This window comes from Saimiri boliviensis, chromosome 10 (assembly GCF_048565385.1).
Source record: "Saimiri boliviensis isolate mSaiBol1 chromosome 10, mSaiBol1.pri, whole genome shotgun sequence".
NCBI lineage: Eukaryota > Metazoa > Chordata > Mammalia > Primates > Cebidae > Saimiri > Saimiri boliviensis.
This window is the reverse complement of record NC_133458.1, coordinates 81300681-81320957: the sequence shown is the minus strand read 5'-3', so window position 1 is coordinate 81320957 and position 20277 is coordinate 81300681.

Below are 20277 nucleotides of genomic sequence, written 5' to 3'. Positions count from 1 at the left end.
TAATTCTTAAAAGAAGACTGTCCATGGGATGGAGAAGAGATAGATCTGTAAGTGTAGGAAGATGTGGGATAGCAGCCTGAGAATGACTGTATTTGGTGGAAAATATATAGTTGAGAAGCAGTAGTTCAAAACTCTGGAAAGAGAAATTGGCTAATATGGCTGAGAAAGTATAATGGAGCCCAAACATAACAGATGGGAAGGATGATGGAATGTAACAGGAAGTCAGGAGACATTTACAGATGTGGAGAAAATTGAAGTAATCATTGGGAAAATTGAGACAGAAAGTTTATAGAGTAACAGATGGATTGCTGAGCAATAGTAAATAACTATTTGAAGTCACCTTGGACAAATCTACACAAAACCATTATAATTACATGTGCAAGTTACATTGTGTTGCTGTATTAACTTGGATATTTAAAAGCCCTAAAATTATATCTATTATAGTTTCTGTTTATTTTTTGTTTTATAAAATATTTTACTGGCCAAGAGTAGAACTGTTATATTTTATTTTGCCTAATCCTGCTTAATTAATCATTGTTAGGAATTCCTTAGTAGGTTTATGATAAATATCAAACTTTACAAATTTAGCAACTCTCCCAAGGTTTCAAATTAATACTCTTGTGAGAGGATTTAATAACTTGACATCATCTCTCTTTTTTTCAAATTACAGAAAATTTTAAAAAGAAACTCATCGAAGAAGCCAATGAATCATGTGTATTAAAAATAATTAAGAAAATTAAATACACATTTTAACATTTGGTTTCTTTTTCAAGGATTAAAAACATGAATTTTTCAATTATTAAACATACTATTTTAAAAATCAATCCTTTAGGTACTTACAGATTGTGAGCTGGGTACTTAATTAATGCCATCTTTCACCCTAGCAGTCAGATTTCTTTAGACTACTGAATGTGTCATGCACTTCACTAAAGCTCACCATGTTGCTCTGAAAAGTTAAGTCAAGACTAAGTGTTCTGTGAGAGCAGATTCAGAGATTCTGACTACTGCTTGACACTTAAGATTCACCATGTAACCACAGGTTGAGTAATCCAGGATGCCCTACCTTTCAAACTACAATAGTCTAAAGTCATATCGAGATTATCTTGAAAACTCATTGTCAATACATTCACATACGATTTCTAACATTTATTAGGAATTGAAATACTTAATTTGATATATTAAACTGTATTCACGTGGCCCATCTTGCTTATCTTTCTCAGTAGGCATATAACCTGTTTTTGAAAATAATCTTTCACATGGTTGCTGGTTGGTGATTAACAGAGGCTTTCAATAACATGGGGCTCCTTTGAGTCATGACTGGTACGGGTACATGTAAGTATCTTTGCTATTTGAGGTCTCCGATTTTTTTTTTTTTTTTTTTGACATGGAATTTTGCTTTGTCGCCAGACTGGAGTGCATTGGTGCGATCTCGACTCACCACATGTTCCTCCACCTCCCATGTTAAAGGGATTCTCCTGCCTCAGACTCCCAAATAGCTGGGACTACAGGTGTGGGCCACCACGCCCAGTTAATGTTTTGTATTTTTAATAGAGATGGGGTTTTACTACGTTAGCCAGGATGATCTCGTTCTCCTGACCTCATGATCCACCCACCTCAGCCTCCCAGTGTTGGGATTACAGGCATGAGCCACTCTGCCTGGCCTCTAGTTCTTTTTCTACCTGGTCTCTACCTTTGAAGGAAGTTATCATGAGAGGACATACGTACGGTTTGCCTTTATAGGAACATTTTCTCACCTCTTCAGCAGATGTGAGAACACAAATTGGCTCTATGAAATTAGATTGTCTTAATTTTTACACATTTATATTGATTGATTTCTTTTTTGATTTATGCAAAGCAAAGCCTGGTTTTATCTGACTGAGCATGTTGAAGAACTTCATAGAATTATCAGTGCTTTCTGGAAGTGGTAAAATTTTAGAAATGTTTTGTACTGTCTCAACTACAATACAGGAATCTAAGAGGGACCACAGAATCAGAAGAACTATCAGTTCTTTAGCCATTGAGATAAATTGCTTAATTTCTTTAAGTGAATAGTTCTTTTAAATAACTTTGACATCTATAATGCTGTGGTTACAAGCTAAATATCCCACCCTGAAAAAAACATAAAACAAAACAAAATGAAACAAATACAGGCAGGTGGCAATTTGGTATAATTGCATTCCATTTTTGTGAAATTGCATTCAACATGAATTTCATTTTTATTTTCCTCAACTTTAGTGAAAATGGGTTATGTATTCCTCCAAGTAATCAATTGTTACTTTGCAATTATATTTAAAAGTTGAGTAATACAAAGATTTCTCCACTGACGAGATACTAAATTTTAGTTTTTGCTGTTTAGCAAGAGAGCAAAAATGTCTGTTTTGTAGTTCACATCCCTACTGTCTTATCTGATAATGCTAGGTTCATGAAAAATTGGTATTTTTGTTACTTATCTGATCACTTATTTGCTCAACGAGTAGTTGTTAAGCTTCCTATCATTCTAGAAGCATTTTCTCAGGATTGTGAATAGAAGTAACCAATTATTATTTTGGTTATATACATAGAGGAAAAATAATAGACAAACCTTTGCCTTCATGAAACTGATATTCTCCTGGAGAGAGCCTGGAAATAAATAGATTAATAGATATTTGATGATGAAAACTGGATAAGAAAGGAAAACAGACCAACAAAGCTAGAAAACACTGGGTTTATTTAATATAGAGTACTCAGGGAAGATCTCTGATATGGGGACATCTGAGCAAAGACCTGAACAGGTGACTTAAATGAGGACATTTTGAGGAGAAATAATTACACTGAAGTACATTCAAGGAAGTTTAGAAAGGCCATTGAGACAGAAGCCGAGTAAGAGGGTGATACATGTACAGTCAGATGGTGAGTGGCATCAGATGGAACAATTTAGAGATTATAGGCCCTGGTAAGGACTTTGACTCCTATTTTAATTAAGGTGAAAACCCACTATAATAGTTGAGCAGGGAAAAGACATGCTCTGATTTAGTTATAAAAGGATTATGGCTTATCTGTGAAGAATATCCTGTAGAGGGATGAGTGAAAGTGGGGAAGCCCGTTAGGAGGATATTTTAATAATCCAAGTAAAAACTATTGGTCACTTGGACAAAGAAGAAGAGGTGGTATACATAGAAGCATACTAGGTATATTTTGAAGATGAGTAAGCAGAATTTGCTGATGGGTGACTGTGGGAATGAGAAAAATGTATGACAAAACAGTCGATGACTCTTTTCTATCCTTCAGCAACTGGGAATTGGAAAGATTGCATTTTGACTTGTATAAACAAGAGTGCAAAATGTGAAAGTGAGGTGGGGGTCATGGGTGGGAGTTTGATTTTTGGTATGATTGGTATGACTAATGAAGATTGATATTATCTGGCATTACAAATAGAAAATAGATGATTGGATATATGAATCTGGACTTGACGGGAGAGTACCACCATAGAAATAAACTTCAGAGTTGTCAGTGAATGGATGACTTTTTAAAGATAGGCTTTATTAGCTGAGATCATCAAGAGAATGAATGTAGATTGAAAAGAAAAAAAGATATTAGGACCAGGACTGAGCCCTTAGACATTTAAGGATTAAAGTTGGGGAAATGAGGGAAAGTCATGTAGATAGACCAGAAAGAAAACTAGTAAGTTAATAAAACACCCAGAAGAGAGTGATATCCTTAAAGACAAAGGAGGGTGTTATAAAGACAAACCAGGTGTAATATTGATATGTTAATAGAGAGACTAAGATAGATAGAGAGACTAAGATAAATAGAGACTAAGAATTGGTCATCAAAAGTGGAACTGAAAAGTCACTGCTTCCTTTCAAAAATAATCACAAATACATCCAGATTATTTTATTTTTGTCATGAGTATACTTGCAGTCTTGATCTATTTCACCTTAGTTTTTCCTCTAATAGTCCTTAAATTTTGATGTTAAATTATTTTCTAATGAAATGCAAATAAAATATTTAATATTTCCTGTCTTCTTCCCAGATCTATTATTTTGTATTGCATTTTGCTTTGGAACATAAAATCCACAGCAACATTTTAAACATTTCATACTTAAGACCCATATCAAATAGAAAAGAAAGTTTTGTTAGCAAGTGAAGTACCACTTAAAGGAATTTTACTCTCAAGTTGGTTTTTCATGTCAAGGAATCATAGTCCCTGATATATTGAGTCAGTTATCTTCATAAATTTATGGCTGAATAATGCTTGAAATTAAATTTTGTGTTAAACCATCCTTGCCTTAAGTGAATTTTAAGTTTTACACTAAAACATGTAACATAATAACATTTACAGTATTAGCAAGGTAACTTTGAAGTAAAAAAACCCTAAACCATATATCTTATTACAGATTACAAACACTTTACCCAATATTGTTATGTGACTTCATAAAATAATATCAAGTTTTTTATTCATTCATAAAAAATTGTCATATACTTACTCAGTTTTTACTAGAGTACAATGTGCTTTTACAGCTATATAATATATAGTATACCTGTACTGTACCTTATATATATATCATGATATGGTATTTTTATTTGCAGCACTTACCAAAATTATGACTAAATATTTATGTAATTATGCAAATTCTTGTTCTTATGCCTGCAGAGTATTCCATGAAGTCTATATACCACATTTTATATATCCAATCTGCCATTGGTGGACATTTAGATTGATTCCATCTCTTTGCTATTGTAAATAGTGCTGCAATGAACATATGAATGCCCATGTCTTTATAATAGAATTATTTATATTTTTTCATATATATGTCTATTAATGGGATTGCTGGGTTGAATGGTATTTCTGTCTTTAGTTCTCTGAAGAATCACCACACTGTTTTCCACAATGACTGAACTAATTCACACTTCCACCAACAGGATATTAGCATTCCTTTTGCTCCATAACCTTGCCAGCATCTGTTATTTTTTGACTTTTCAGTAGTTGCCATTCTAACTAGTGTTAGATGGTGTCTCAGTGTGGTTTTGATTTGCGTTTTTCTAATGATCAGTTATATTGAGCTTTTTTCATATGATTGTTGGCTGCATGTATGTCTTCTTTTGAAAAGGGTCTGTTCATGTCCTTTGGCCATGTTTTTGTGGGTTTTCTTTTTCCTTATAAATTTGTTTATGTTCCTTATAGACCCTGTATATTAGATCTTTGTCAGACGCACAGTTTGCAAAAATGTTCTACCCTTCTGTAGTTTGTCTGTTTACTTCATTTACAGTTTCATTTGCTGTGCAGAAATTCTTTAGTTTAATTAGAACCCATTTGTCGATTTTTGCTTTTGTTTCAGTTGCTTTGGCATCTTTGTCATTAAATCTTTGCCCAAGCGTATGTCTTGAATGGTATTGCCTATTACATTTAGGTTTTTAATCCATCTTGAGTTAATTTTTGGATATGGAGTAGGGAAGGGGTCCAGTTTCAATCTTAGGTATATGGCTAGCCAATTGTCCCAGCACCATTTATTGAGTAGGGAATCTCTCCCCATTGCTTGTTTTTGTCAGGTTTGTTGAAGATCAGATAGGTGTATCGTTATATTTCTGGGCCCTCTATTCTGCTCCATTGGTATATGTGTCTGTTCTTGTACTAGTGGCATGCTGTTTTGGTTACTGTAGACTGTAGTATAGTTTTAAGTCAATGTGTTGCCTCCAGCTTTGATCTTTTTGCTTAGAGTTGCCTTGGCTACTTGGGTTCTTTTTTGGTTACATATAAATTTTAAATAGTTATTTCTAGTTCTGTGAAGAATGTCAATATAACAAGAATAGCATTAAATGTATAAGTTACTTTGGGCAGTATGGTTATTTAAAAAAATGGATTCTTTTTATCCATGAGAATGTAATGTTTTTTCATGTGTTTGCATCCTCTCTGACTTATTTGAGCAGTGGTTTGTAGTTCTTGCAGAGATCTTTTACCTCCCTAGTTAGCTGCATTCCTAGGTATTTTATTCCTTTTGTGGCAATAGGGAATGTGAGTTTGTGGATGATTTGACCCTCAGCTTGACTGTTGGTGTATAGGAATGCTAGCAATTTTTTGCACATTGATTTTTTTTATCCCGAGACTTTGCTGAAGTTGCTTATCAGCTTAAGAAGCTTTTCGCTAAGATGATAAGGTTTCCTAGATGTAGGATTATGTCATCTGAAAACAGGGTCAGTCGTGTGTGTGTGTGTGTGTGCACGCGTGTGTGTCAGTGTGTGCATGCACACACCCACTGAATTGCATCCCTCAAAAATTTATTTGTTGAAGTCTTAACCCCCAGCACCACCTAAGAATGTGATGGTATTTGGAGATAGGGTCTTTAGAAATGTGATTAAATGAAATGAGGTAATTCAAGTAAGCCCTAATCCCATATAACTGGTGTCATTATAAAAAGAAGAGATTATGACTCAGTAAATAGAGAGGGAAGACCACAGGGAGAAGATGACTATTTACAAGATAAGGAGAGAGTCTCAGGAGAAATCAGCCTTGCTATTGTCTTAGTCTTTCAGCCTCTAGAATGATGAGAGAATAAATTTCTGTGGTTTAACCCAGCTTGTGGAACTTCGTTATGGCAACCCTAGCAAATTATTTATCTATCTATCTATCTATCTATCTATCTATCTATCTATCTATCTCCCTCCGTCCCTACTTACTTATCCACATGGTCTGTCTTTTTATATGTAAATATGTAGAGATGTATGCTGACATTTGATTAAAAAAGTATAAAATGTCTTACTTTAAATATAGTTTATTGTATATCAATTGTACTTCAGAAAAGCCACTTTTCGCCTTAAGTTTGTGCAATATGTCTGTGAAAAGACATAGCATTTATTTTAACTGTCACTACCATTTAGTCAGTTTAAAAGATAGAAATTTTAGATAACCATATGAATTTATCATATTAGCTATATATGCAAGTTTTGAGAGTCGTCAACAGAACAATAAGAGCATAAATGCCTGTTCTTTTATCTGAGATGCTTTTTATTTGCATTTATGTTGTTTCAGCTAGTGATTTATGTCTGTAGTTTCTTGACAATTTAGAAATGTAAAAGACAAACATTTTTTCCTTCCTGTCTCAGGAATGCATCTTTAAAATATGTAGATAACTTTCCTAATTCAGTCATTTTATAGTAAGACTTTTCCAACTGAATTTTAAAAATTATTACCATTATTTATAATCCTGTTTTACCTGTGGTATAATGTAAACATACAGTTTTTTGGTTTGAGATTTTTAATTTCTTAATATCTTTACTTGGTTTTGAGGTTCTGGCTAGAGACTGGTCAGTTGCCTTTTTGCAGAGCCTGATTTCTTCCACATTCCATCCACTTCCTTAATCAGGTTCTTAGACTGTGGGTCATTATGCACAGTCCCCAATTGCCCCAGGCCAAATACCAGACAATTAGGCACAGCATTATAGCCAACCAGAAGGCAGTCTGAGAAACCTACGTAACCCTGCCTTGCTTGCCATGGATACCCTGTATAGCTGCCTCCTACAGCTTTCCATTGCTGCTACCCTGTCCCTGAGTGCAATTCCCTATATGGCCCTGCCTGACAGCCTTTTCTTATTAATAGCTGAACGTAATAAGAAATTCTGCCTTTCATTTATTTGAGTGACAGTGTGTTGTATCCTGCCATCAAAATAATCCTTAAGTCTTATAAAACAATTTGTGCTGTGAGCAGATAGCATGGCTGTGACTGCTGATTCTCGGATAGCTTTTCAAGAGGCTGCTCGTGGCTTACTAATTGGTTCCAGACCTCTGTGACAGTGGCTTGGACAGAATTTGAGCTTGTGCTTTAGCCTTGTTGACTGCTGCTGTGTCCGTCTGTGCTTGCCATGTATCCCTACATCTCTCAGAAAAATTTAATAAACAGTGCTAACAGACTAAACTTTGGAGGCTCAATAAAAGCCTTGGTGGAGGCCTACCCCATGGAAATGGGAGTGATGAGCCGCTTGAACTACCCATTTGTGGGTTGGGCATTTTGTCATCTTTCTAGTCACTGTTCAATAGAGGCTGACCCCAGAAGGAGGCTCACTCCGATACTCTTACCTTTTTGTTTCTTTTTTTGTTATGTAAACCAGAAATAAAATTCTAAGCCCACCAACCGACTGTTAGACCCTCTCCTTGGCCAAGGGCATTCCAAAGTTTACCTGAAACACTGGTTCAGGGCCGCGATGGAAAGTAGGGGCTGAACATGCCTCATTATACTCTCCTCCCTTTAAACCTCAGGCACAACTGACCAGCATCAACATTAAAACAGAGACCCTAGGACCGATAAAACAGACTCTTTCAATCTGATAAGAAATACTTACCGTCTATTCTATCTGAAGCCTGCTGCCTGATGGCTTCATCTGCACATTAAGAACCTTGATCTCAGCAAACCCTTATCCTAATGCAGGCACTTTCTTCTATTCCAGATCTTTAGATAAACTGTTTCAATCACTTGCCAGTCAGAAAATCTTTGAACCTACCTATGACCTGGGAGCCCCCACCACTTCAAGTTGTCTCCCCTTTCCAGACCGAACTCATGTACATATTACATGTGTTGATTGATGTCTTCTGTTTCCCTAAAAGGTTGAAAACAAGCTGTAGCACAATTGCCCTGCTTATGTTGTCAGGACCTCCTGAGGCTGTGTCACAGGCATGTCCTTAACCTTGGCAAAATAAACTTCTACATTGATTGAGACTTGTCTCAGATACTTCTTGGTTTACAGTTATTTAGGGCAGAATGCTGATTTGTCCATGTGTTTCAGACAACCATTGTGAATAACACGTTGGCTGGGTTCCCCCACGGTAAAATGGCACCGTCTCATAATCACTGCTGCTCTGGTAGGATGGCAGTTGACCTCCCTTCTTTGCTGACTATTTTGTTCTTGTTTTGTGGGAACTCCAAGTTCCCCAGATCCTCAGGAATATCATGAGCTGCCCCCTTGGAGACCAGCCATTTAATGTTTAATCCAGAGAGACTATCTGTGGCAAGGAAACAAATACCTCACCCCAGAAACCCCCTTCTGAACACCTGCAAAAGTTATCCAGTTGCTTAAATAATGCAAGGGGCTAGCTAGTGTGTTTGGGCCTTAGTAAATGCCGCTTACCTTTTGTGGAATTCCTTTTACTTGTTTTCCAGTCTGTCATTTATTTTGATTCATCATTGTCTTGACCAGCATTATGCTATTTGTAAAAGAGTTAACAAAAACAATAATAACAATGGCATCAACAGATGATGGTGATACCAGAGGACAATCAAAGGTAGATAGAATTTAGATGGTAAATCATCTATCAGTTTTTCTTAAGATTTCTTGTACACAAACAAATTTAAATTAGTATCTGCTTAATACTTAAAGAAATGTACTGCCCTGTCTCAAGGAGAGGTGACTGTAGATCTCAAGTGAAATCCCAATCTTTCGCAGGTGGATTGAGAAGCCTCAGAATGAGGAATGGCTGCTTGTGAGGCATGTCTCCTTCCCCACTGCTTCCTATAACCACCTAGGTTTGAATTAGGAACTATTAGATACAGACAGCAAGTAAAAACCATGACTTCAGGTGGCCGGAAGCCCGAAACAGAGGAAAAATAATGAAATAAAGAGAAAACCTTCATACAGGAGAAGAAATTTTAAAATATATTGTGTATGTATGTGTGTGTGTTTATTACTCAGTATATATACATATACACACACAAATTTGTATATAAATTAACCCCAATGAGAAATCAAAAAATCTACTAAAATATTTTTTATGACAATAATATAAAAAGCGTACTGATTCGGCTTTTGTGCCTTTAAAAGACAGATTTTAAATTAACTTTAAGATCTGCCAAAACACACCATTTAAAAGCTTTACCGAGTTAATCATACTGGGTCTCAACTTACAGTTTTAGTCAGGGATCTCACTACATTTAAACATAATACCTCCAATATTCTTGGAAGAGTAACTAAATATAAAACAGAGCCAGGGGCATGGGTATATGCCTGTAGTCCCAATTACTCCAAAAACTGAGGAGAATCACTTGAGGCCAGGAGTTGGCGGCTGTAGAGAGCTATGATTGCATCTGTGAATAGCCACTGCACTCGAGCCTTGGCAACATAATGAGACCCCATCTCTTAAAAACAAACTTTAAAAAACTTTTAAATAGAGAAAAAAATAGATATTCTTTACTTTCATTAAAGCGTTTCCCAAATTCCATTTTGGGCAAATATATTCTTATACAATGAGTAAATAAAATAAATAAAAGTAAATAATAAAAGTAAATAAAATTTTGGGCACTGAAAAATTGGTTTGAGAAACAAGACCCTATGGGCCTGCTTGTTAAAACAGTTCAGATGTTCCAATGTAAATTTTAAAAGGACCTTCAAGAATTCAGACTTACTTATATAAAACCTAACTAATATTTGCAAACTTCGAAAAAAAGAAAAAGTAAAGGCAGATGCCTCAGGGTGGTTTATTACAATGCTGTGGTTTCATCTATTGTGGTCCCCATGCGTCATACCTAATACTGTTAAAATTAATGATATTATTTAGCTAATAACCAGTAAATACTTTGCCATTATAGATTTTGCTATTATTTATCTGTGGTGGCTATTTCAGTGACCTGTTGGTTGTATTTTGCCATTATCTCCAAGGAAAAAAATTAGGTTGTTCCTAGGTCACCACATCAGTGCTACCATTGCCTGCAGTCTTTCCAGACAAGAGCTTAACTGCATCTACCTTTCTCTAGCAGGACGGATTTGATAATAGGTTGATAACATCTTCCCCCAAGGGGTTTTATTTGACACACTCATTATTAACATAAACATTCAACATCTTTTAGTTCTTTTTTCATTCTAGGGCAACATACTCCTATTTACAAATTCTACTTATGTCTTTGATACTGCTGTTTTCAAATAAGCTCATCTTAAATGGGAATTCCTTGAATAAAAGGCTCAAAATTCTGTGCAACTTAAATTCAGCTGATCCTGCAGGGACCTGTGATATAAAGCGTATGGCAAAGCCTTCATCAGGAGCTACCATCTCAATCGCCACATCCTGATTTACCCTGGAGAAAGCCTTTTATTTGTGCAGCTAGTGGTGGTGATAAAAAAAAAAAATCCCCCACAAAATCCAACTGGAAGAAACATTTTGCATGCAAACATGAAAATCTGCAAAACTCATATGTATGTAATTTTGGAGAATGTAAGAAGACCTTTAAGAAGCATCGGCAGCTGAAAATCCATCAGTGCCAGCATGAAAATAAAACACTATTCAAGTGTAACCTTGAAGCATGTGGAAACACTTTGCTTCACCCAGCAAGCTGAGAGGACAGAGGCAGGCTTACCAGAAAAATAAGTGTCAAAAGGGTTGTTCTTTTGTAGTAGAAACATGGACAGGACTTCCAAAGCATATGAGAGAAATCCATAAAAAGGAAATAACATATGATGTATGCCAGAAAACATTCAAATGTGAGGATTATCTCAAGCAACCAGTGAAAACTCATGCCTCAGAAAGAGATGTATGTCAACATCCAGGAGAAGACTGCAGCAGAAGTGTATTTAATCTTCAGAACTGTCTTTCTTTTCCTAAGAAGAGGCACTCATTTATGTGTGAACATGCTGGCTGTGCCAGAAGGTTGGCTATGAAACAAAGTCTTACAGGGCATGCTATTGTGTATGAGCTTGACATGAAGAAAATGAAGCTCAAAGAAAAACTGTCTCCTGAAAAATGATACTTGGCCTCTCATCTCAGTACAATAGCCTTGTAAGAGGAAACAAGAACAAGGTATATCTTTGCATAAAATGGAGTGTCATTGAATTGTATTGATCTCGACAGCTTCAATACTTAACTCTCGGCTAAAAATGAGCTTGCTTAGTTTAGAGGACTACAGACCAATGAGCTCAGTTATTTTCCCTCAGAAGTACATTTTTGCTATTGCAATCATTGACTTGGGAAAAAAAAGAGTGACAGGTACTTGTGTTAGTGCACTCACAGACTCATTATAGAGGCTTTAGCAACCTCCTTTCATGCCACCTGAAGTCTCTGGACAACCTATGATGGCTATAGGTTGCCCCTGGACTTTGGAAACAAGAAGCTGGCCTTCCTGGGCCTGTGCTATATATACGATTACAGCAAAAAATGTTGGCCAGGTGCTGGGACCTCCTGAAAATAGAGGCCCTTGCAGACCTTGAGCCTGTGATTCTCTATAACCAGTTGTCCATTATGCCTTGGGTCATAAAAACAGTATCCCCAAAGCAGCACTGCTGCTGAGGCCTCCTTAATATGACATGGAGCTGAAACTAGTCCCTCCGGCTCAATATACCTGGGAGGGGTGGTCTCCACTGTCCTTAGTTCCTTGACAGATGCTATAGTGTTAGATGAAGTCACCTTTCCCTCAAAGCCCTTGGCTATATGAAGAGCCCCTTGGAATTAACTGAGTGTCCAGCAAACCCCTTGCAGTTCCAGACACTAGTGGTAGTATTCAAAGCACACATTTCATTTCTTGGAATCACACCAGGCTCTGGAAGAAGGTATTCAATGTAACTTGCATACCCCAAATATGTCCAAGACAACTGGTTTAATTGTGAGGCCTAATGGATTCCTCAAAGAACTTGTATTTAAGTTGCAAAATAACAAATAAACCCTTAAGCGGGTATCTCTGTCCTACCCCAGGCATTAATATCTGTCAACTCAAGGGTCTTCAGCCAAGTCACACCCAATACCCGCTTTAAACAAACTTTATTTTGGTGTTTTAGTCATGAAGTCCTTACCCATACCTATGTCTTGAATGGTATCGCCTAGGCTTTCTTGTAGAGTTACTATGGTTTTAAATCTTACGTTTAAGTCTTCAATCCATTTGAGTTAATTTTTGTATGAGGTGTAAGAAAGGGGTCCAGTTTCAGTTTTCTGCGTATAGTTAGCCTGTCTTCCCAGTACCATTTATTGAAGAAGGAATCATTTCCTCATTGTTTGTTTCTGTCAGCTTTGTCAAAGATCAGATGATAGTAGATGTGTGGCATTATTTCTGAGGCCTCTGTTGTGTTCCATTGGTGTATATATCTGCTTTGGTACTGGTACCATGCTGTTTGGTTACTGTAGCCTTGTAGGATTGTTTGAAGTCAGGTAGCATGATGACTCCAGGTTTGTTCTTGGCTATATGAGCTCTTTTTTTGGTTCCATATGAAATTTAACGTCATTTTTTCTAAATCTGTGAAGAATGTCAGTGGTAGCTTGATGGGAATAGCATTGGATCTCTAAATTACTTTGGGAAGTATGGCCATTTTCCCGGTATTGATTCTTGCTATTCATGTGCATGGAATGTTTTTCCATTTGTTTATGTCCTCTCTTATTTCTTTGAGCAGTGATTTGTAGTTCTCCTTAAAGAGGTTCTTCACATCCCTTTTAAGTTGTATTCCCAGGTATTTTATTCCCTTTGTAGCAATTGTGAAGGGGAGTTCACTCATTATTTGACTTTGTGTTAGTCTGTTATTGGTGTATAGGAACCAGGATCCAACAAACTAAAGAGCTACCTCACAGCAAAAGAAACTATCATCAGAGAGAATAGGCAACCTACCGAATGGGAGAAAAATTTTGCAATCTATCCATCTGACAAAGTGCTAATATCCAGAATCTGTAACAAACTTAAACAAATTTGCAAGAGACAAATGACCCCATCAAAATGTGGGCAAAGGATATTAACAGACACTTCTCAAAAGGAGACATTTATGCAGCAAACAAACATGCAAAAAAGTTCATTATTGGTCATTAGAGAAATGCAATTCAAAACTCCAATGAGATACCATTTCACCCCAGTTAGAATGGTGATTATTAAAAAGTCAGGAAACAGCAGATTCTGGAGAGGATGTGGACAAATAGAAAGGCTTTTACACTGTTGGTGGGAGTGTAAATTAGTTCAACCACTGTGGAAGACAGTGTGGCAATTCCTCAAGGATCAACAACCAGAAATACCATTTGACCCAGCAATCCCATTACTGGGTATATAACAAAGGGATTATGAATCATTCTATAAAGACATATGCACACATATGTTTATTGCAGCACAATAGCCAAGAGTTGGAACCAGCCCAAATGCCCATCAATGATAGACTAGATAAAGAAAATGTGGCCACATATATACCATGGAATACTATGCAGCCATAAAAAAGATGAGTTCATGTCCTTTGCCGGGACATGGATGAAGCTGGAAAACATAATTTTCAGCAAATTAACACAGGAACAGAAAACCAAACACCACACATTCTCTCTCATAAGTGAAAGTTAAACAATGAGAACACATGGACACATAAAGGGGAATATCACACAACAGGGCCTGTTGGGGGTAGGGGGCTAAGGGAGAAATAGCTAATGTAGATGATGGGTTGATGGGTGCAGCAAACCATCATGGCACATATATACCTAGGTAACAACCTGCACTATCTGCTCATGTATTCCAAATCTTAAAGTATAATTTTTTTTTTTTTAAAGAAAGCAACACTTATCACTCTCTGCTACATTTAAAGAGAGGAAATGTCTCATTTCCATTATTATGCAGACTCATTATACATGTGACCCCTTATTGTCTCCTCCTATCTGTATGGATTTTGCTTCTACCCTATAAAGGCAATACACCAGATCTAGCCCAAAACTCCTTTGACACCCATGAACTATGTTATTGTCCCATAGGCCAGGACCCACCCACATGCTATGGGAAGCAGTTGAGTCGACATTTCCACCATCCAAAAGACTTTCTTTAATACTTACATTGTATGAACTGGTTGATTACTTCAGGCTCTCTCTTAATACTCTCCAGAAAAAATTAAAATTCCTATGGACAATGGGGACTACCAAGATAAGAGATAATAAACCTCAGTAAATAAATTAAAAGTAACATTCAAAGATAATAGTGAAATAATTGGGATACACCATAATGACAAAAGCAGACAGCCTCTCGCTGGCAATAACTCGTGCTGGTGGAAAATCAGCATCAGACAACAAAGTTCTGTCAAGTGCAGCGACACAGCATTCTGTTGACCATTGGTGTCATTGCTATAGGTCTGGGTACTTCGATTGGTTTGCAGCTCAGAGGCTCAGATTCTCTAAGTTAGCCATTGTTTTGACCACAGCAAATGCTTAGGTCGAGGTGAATAGAAGCCCTACAAACAAAATACCCACCTGGTTTGCCCATGACCAACAAAACCAACAACTGAGGCAAAAGGCCCATTGGCTAAATTGGGGAGCCTGCCTACAGGCTGATGCTGATCTTCTAGGCTCAACCACAGGTATTTTAATAGACAAAATTGTGACATCCTATTAACTACAACATGGAAATCTGACCATATCATTTTAAACCTATTTGCAACAAAACTCTGCTCATCATCCATCCATAAAAACCTTGGGCTGTTAGGAGCTTTTCTGTTCAGACACTCTTAATTAAGGCCTTGATTGTTCCAGCCAGGTTACAGGACATTGGTTCAATTACAGCAACATCACAAATGCCAATATCACCATTCTTATCTACGTACTCAGAAAACCTTGTCTTAAAAGATATTTATAAGTCAAACTCCCTGGTGCAACATTGCCTTAAAATTAACCAAGAGATTCAGTCTTACCATAATGTTGGTAAACAAAACCCAGAGCAACTCAAGTGGGTACCAGATCACATTGACCTGTCATAGGAGTTCACCATTGGCGATGACATCATCTCAGGCAATGTCAAACCCAGGCTGGGACCTTAGAATTGGCGATGGCTTCACCCCCTGTGCGAGAGACTGCTTCCCCTCAAACTCCAAGTACCTCAGCGACACTCCCAGGAGCCTCCACTAACATTCTGACAAATTGGATACTGGACATTTATTACTATAGTTTCTTTTGATATTAGGTTTCATAGTGCATTTCCTGAGCTTGCTGTTTGCTTAGCTCAGAATCCTGGTCTGCTCCTTGCTCTCTATCTGCACTCCCATGCCTAAAGAGAAATCTTGTAGAGGTTGCTGCTATCTGTGGAATTCTAAAATTAATGTGTGTTACTGCCTCATATTGGTTCGCACTTTGACAGGACCTCTCACCCCTCAGAAAACTCCTACTGTCCTGTATCCCCCAGCTTGCCACGCCAACCCCCTGCCTTTCTTTTCTGACCATGACCACCACAACACCTCCTCTCTCTGGTTATAAATACTGCTAACCTTTGCCTATACCTTATTAAACTTTCAGTTCATATTCTCCAGCAACAAAACTGCTGTACTTACCACCTTGATTCAAGAGATACACGGAGTTACTATTATCACAAAACCATAATATAACTCATAATTTAAACATACTTTATGGGAAGTCTTTGAGCCTGCTCTGGCTTAAGAGGCTGCCTAATAAAAAATAATAGTGAAAAGAAAACATGCTTTATAACTCCACCAAGATACTGTTAGACACCCTAACATTTTAGACTGTTTCTGCCGTATAAATGGGAAACTTGGTAACAGGATGGCCTGCAAGGACTCTTTATATTTCTACTTGTTTGCTTCCTTTCTACTTTTATACTAAAATATTTTTTCTACACTGATTAGGGAAGCCTACACCCTACTGTTTAAAAGTCTCCATTACTATTTGGACCACAGTAATATCCCTAATAACTGGGTTCATCCCTAATGTCAAGACAGCAAGGGGACAGATGCAACTCTCTCTCTCTCTCTCTCTCTCTGTGCGTATATACATATATATACACATATATGTATATATATCAAGTATATATGTATGTGTGCATATAAAAAGTATATATACTTGAAATATATATATTTTCAATACAATATATATTTCAAGTATATATATAATATATACAAATAAATATATGAGTATATATATTTTGATATATTGAGTATATATGTATGCATATAAAATACATGTATATATAAAATATATGTGTATGTATATAACAAATATATATCTATATATCAAGTATATGTTTTTTATGCACACATACATATATACTCGATAGATAGATACTCCACATATATTTAAAAAATGCACACATACATATATATTCCAACACACTCCAACCCCAATTTAGGATCTTGTACTCTGGGACCACTATACACCCACCGTATGCCAAGAGCCTGCAAACTGACTAATCACCAGATGTGCAGGGGGCCTGTGAAATTAGCTAACCCCATCCTAATTGCCCCTTCAGCTATAGGTTGCCATTACCCTGTCCCTACATACAGTTTCCTATGTGGCCATACCTGGCAGTCATTTCTTGTTTGGAGCTGTAAATAACAGCATTCTGCCTTCATCTATTTTAGTTTCAGTGTGCTATGTCCCACCATCAAAAAACTCTATACATCTTAGAAAACATGTAAGTTTTTCTCTTTTACTTTAAAGCAATTAGATGAATTCTTTCCTCAAATCTGAAATTTTCTAAATGCTTAGAATTGTCCTCAAATAAAAAAAAATTTTACCTTTCAAACAGAAACTGGTAATATGACATTTCCACCTTAATAAGGGCATGTAACCCAAATGTCAAAAGAAGATTAAACTGATAGGTATTGATTCTTCATAAATACTTTTTTTTTTGTCTTCATGTCTAGTTTTTCTTTCTGTTCAAATCTACATTATATGTTTCTTTTAGCTTCAGTTTTTTAATCATTGGTATTCTAAATTGCATTCTTCAGTACAGTAGCTACTTGTCAAAATTAAACACAAAGCATTTAAAATTTTAAATTAACTGAAAATTAATTTGTAAATAAAAATAAAAATTAATTTCTTAGTAACTAGCTGTATTTTACAGGCTCAATAGGCACATTTGACTCATTGCTACCATATTAGCCAGTGCTAGAGAGACCTTCTTTCACAGCAGCAATTATGACTGGAGGTCTTTTCTGTAGAATATGTGTGCCTATTAATTACCCTTTGCTCCTGGCATTATTTGTTAGGAATTTTTATGGAGTATAGCAGAGATAATTTATTTTAATACATGTTAACATAAGTATAAGATCAGACAATCTGGGAGAAAAAGTTACGGGAAGTAAGATACAAAACTTAGGGGAAATTTTTTTTTTCATTTTTTCAAGCTGAAGAAATCAGAGCTACAGTGTCTGTTATGAAAGACAAGAAATAACATGTTATCTTAGATTTGCCCTCTACTCTTCTGGGTGGTAAATGTTTTTTTTTTTTTTTTAACACTTTTGATTAAACAACAACAAACCAAGCATATGCTGCTTCAAAAAATCAATAAGCCTTCCTTGGATGACTGAAAATTATTTATCACAAGATGGTTCGCCCTCCAGACAGAGTTTTGTTCATGGTATAAACAGACCATGCTTTGGGATTAGCCTTTCTGGCAAGGCTTGCTGAATTGAAGGATGGTTAGTTTCCTAATTATATATGCATTGCAGAAAGACGTCAAAGACCTATTCAGTTTGATTCAATAAATCCCATTCCCGTGTATGTCTTATATAAACTATAAGAAACAGTGTTCAACACTGGTATTGGTTTTGAGGTAGCCTAAGAACGTGTCTGAAAACTAGGATGGTACATTGCATATCATGTTTAAGATTAAGCTGTGTTACGTTAACATCCTTATAAGATGCAAATGATCTCATCTGCTCTTTAGAGTCAGTGAACGTGGCCTTATCACTCACTTTTATATATCCTGCGTGTGTGTGTGTGTGTGTGTGTGTGTATGTGTGTGCATGTCTATAGCAGTGTTTCTCAACTTTGGCGCTGTTGATATTTGAGGCATTTGAGACAGTATAATTGCTTGTTATCAGGGACGTAGTGTCCTATATATTGCAGGATGTTTGGCAGCAACCGTGGCCTCTACCCACTAGATGCCAATAGTACCCCTCCACCTCACCCAGTTGTGACAACCAAAAAGGTCTCCAGGCATTGCATATGTCTCCAGGAGACAAAATAGCCTGTGTTTGGGAAGCACTGATCTATGGTAACCTTTTAAAAGTGAGACTGCAAAAGAAGTGATAATGACCACACACAAATGATGCAACAAAAAATGTACATTTTATTAAACAGTATATGTTCATGAATGTGTTTCTATAAACGTAAAACATAACGTGCTGTTAGTAACACATATTCAGTGCTGCTTTAGGCTTCCAATACCTCCTCACTAACAATATAGTGAAACTATTGGGGCTAGGAGGTATTATTTATTTTGGGTCTGGGCCTCAACCTCCCATTCTTTCATGATATTTTTTAAATTTGTTAAAAATATTATATAAATTATATAATCTTAACTACATGGTGAAATACCTGTATTATATCTTTTAATAACAATGAGTAATCTTTGCAATCACAGTTTAAGCACAGTTTCATGAGTTTCTAGTGAGGCTTCTATCTCTGTTCTTAGTTATCTGGTATGAACTTGGACATAGTAGGAAAAAGAAACCCAGAAAACTTTCAGTCCTTTGCTAGGATCATGCAGAGGGATGTCTGGTAGGCCTTTTGGTTTGAGTGGAAGGAAAGCAAACTCTGAGTTGAGTATCCTTGGTCAAGGTCTCTATGACTATGCAAAAATTATAACTCCTTGATGCCCCCTGTATTGCAATAGCAAATGCTTCTTGAGCATAGCCACACAAAATTATACTGTTTAAAGCAGACATGGCTACACGTTGTATGGCACTGTATCATAGGATAGTGACAAGTGAATTTTCCTTATGATTTCAGAGCTTTTACTCATCTACCTTTTATTTTTAGTCACAATAATGTACTGACTTAAACATGGTTTAATCGGCCTTCTCCAATTGTATAAGACATTGGACTGGGCACATTGTGATTTGAACTTTCTTAATTATTTTGTAAGATAGAAATACAGATCATTTCCGAGGTTGTTAGGATTAGAAAAGCTAACATACGCAAAGGCCCTGGCCTAGTAGCATTCAGGAAAGATTGAGTCTTTTTTCCTAATAATCAATAGATAGAGTAAGTAGCTCCTATATGTTATGCTCTAGAAGTCCCTCCTTAGATTATGAAAATATAAGGAAGCAAGCCCACCACTCCACCTCCCCGGCCGACTGGCTGAAATAGGCCTGGGCTCAGATATAGCAGTTGTTGGGAATAGCAGAGTAGCAGTAGTCGCCAAAGAGCCTCATCCCTGACTCTACTCTATTGGAAACAGTTGCAACTTTCTGCATCAGTGGCAGGCCCTGCAAACATAAAGGTAGGACAATCAGGCCTTAGGAAATGTGAGAGACTGGCAGAGATTCAGGCTGTCCTGGAGGGTCAGATCAACTAAGAGAGAGATGGTGTTTAGAAGCCAAAATAGCCTCACCATCTTCTGCCTCTTTTGTCTCAAATGGCTCACACTAAAGTGG